At 31.1% G+C, this 1,838-nt stretch overlaps 1 pseudogene; it reads right to left on the reverse strand.

Annotated features, from left to right (window-relative positions):
- Positions 1-320: 320 nt before the first annotated feature.
- Positions 321-1,313, reverse strand: LOC141549322 (ubiquitin carboxyl-terminal hydrolase 12 pseudogene; annotated as a pseudogene).
- Between the last annotated feature and the right edge of the window lie 525 nt (positions 1,314-1,838).

The raw sequence follows: 1,838 nt of genomic DNA on the forward strand, positions 1-1,838 counted from the left end.
ACAAGAGGAGCTATATCTCTGATATCAAATTATTCCTTCATCAAACTATACAGATAACATGATTCCTAAGCAAGTAAATCAATATCACAATATGAAGGACTTGTTAATCCATAGTTACATGCTATATACAAAGTGCACTACTGCGTCCTGAACTCCCTACAATTCAATTTTCTTAAAAAATCTTTATCCTTTCCAAAATAACCAAAGAAATGAGACAGAAAGTATTTCTTCTTAATAGTTACCATTCCGTCCTGAAACTGATAGAATCGGTTGTAATCAGACTCAGAGTTCTTCAAGACATTTGATATCAACCCATAGAATTAAATAACTTGTATATCTATTTTCTCTATAATGCCATCTTCAAATGATAACTAAAAGTCATGATTCTTAACTATTGCAATAAAATGGCCTCAGTTAGAGCAGCTTTCACAGTAAGCCACAAGAGCAACAAAATAATACATTCTTTGAGGATTGGTGGCATCTCAGGAAGTAAGTCAAAGTTCTAAAGAAAAATTTCCTGATAAGAAAGTTTTGTGTGTTAGTGAAGCTGCTCTATATATTAAAATCTCTTCAAGTGCAGTGCCAAAATCCTGGGCAGTTTTTGTTTTTATTTTGGGTTTTTTGCTTTCATCTATATGCTTCCTGTTTGCTGTGACATTTGCATTCACAGTTTCCTTATTGCTAAAACCCCTTAAACAGTGAGTAACCTATGGTTTTAGCTCCATATCAACAGAAGGATCTGAAAAAAAATTTTCATCTTTCATACTTATAGTTTCACAAATAAGACATCCAGTTTTATTGGTTAACATTTCCTGAAAGATCTCATGAACCCAAATTGAGTTTAGTGTACTGTTGTTATTTTCACTCTCAATATTATTAGGTAGACAATCATTTTATTTTTCCTGCTTTTTCTCATGAAATGTCAGTAATTTTGTCTAGTAGATAATTCAAAAACTCATGGCATCTTTGCGTGTACTTGTCAAAAAGTTCATTTTCTTTTTATAACATTGTTATGAACTTAGGAAGTATAACCCAATCTTTGTCTTCTGGTAGCTATATTGTGAAAAACATCTGCTAAATACATAAGATTTGCTTTTTTCCCTAGGTTGACTCTTGTAATCTAGAACATTTTTCCATGAAATGGATGGCAAAAATAAAGTGCTTGAAGAACTGAGTTCCCAAATATGGTACAGATGGAAGCAAATTTGGCAATGATCAGTAATATTTCCATCCACTCAATGCCATCTTCCCCCAATTACAACAGCAATTGCTGGTGGTACTGCACTTTGAGGGCTGTTGCCCAATAGCCCCATTCTGGCTGGCTGACTGAAGGACTGGTGTTTGTTTGTTTGTTTATTTGTTCTACCTTGCTAAAATAATCTTTAGGTTTGAATATAAAATAAATATTTTTAAAACATCTGTTAAATTAGTAATGTGGAAGTCAAAATTTATTTTAATTATCATTGTAATCCATGTACATGTATTGAAATTCCACTTAATTTCAAAATGGCTAAGTTATTTAAATACAGAAATTAATTGTTACTACTCTTTTTTTTAAATCACAGTAGTTATTCATATTGACACTTTATATGTACTCATATACATGTTATATCTAAAGTTCAATCAAGCACCTGATATATACCTTGGAAAAAAGTAAAAGTAAAATGAACAACTGAAATTAAAAAAAAATTACAAAAGAAAATACTTTAATTTTTTTTTTGTTTGGTTCAGTGGAAAAGGCACTAGACTTGGAGTCAGGAAGATTCAAATAACAATTCTGATGATACTTTCTTAGCTGTGTGATCTTAGGCTGTTACTTACAAATTTTGTATATCAAT

Source organism: Sminthopsis crassicaudata, chromosome 1, assembly GCF_048593235.1.
Source record: "Sminthopsis crassicaudata isolate SCR6 chromosome 1, ASM4859323v1, whole genome shotgun sequence".
Lineage (NCBI taxonomy): Eukaryota > Metazoa > Chordata > Mammalia > Dasyuromorphia > Dasyuridae > Sminthopsis > Sminthopsis crassicaudata.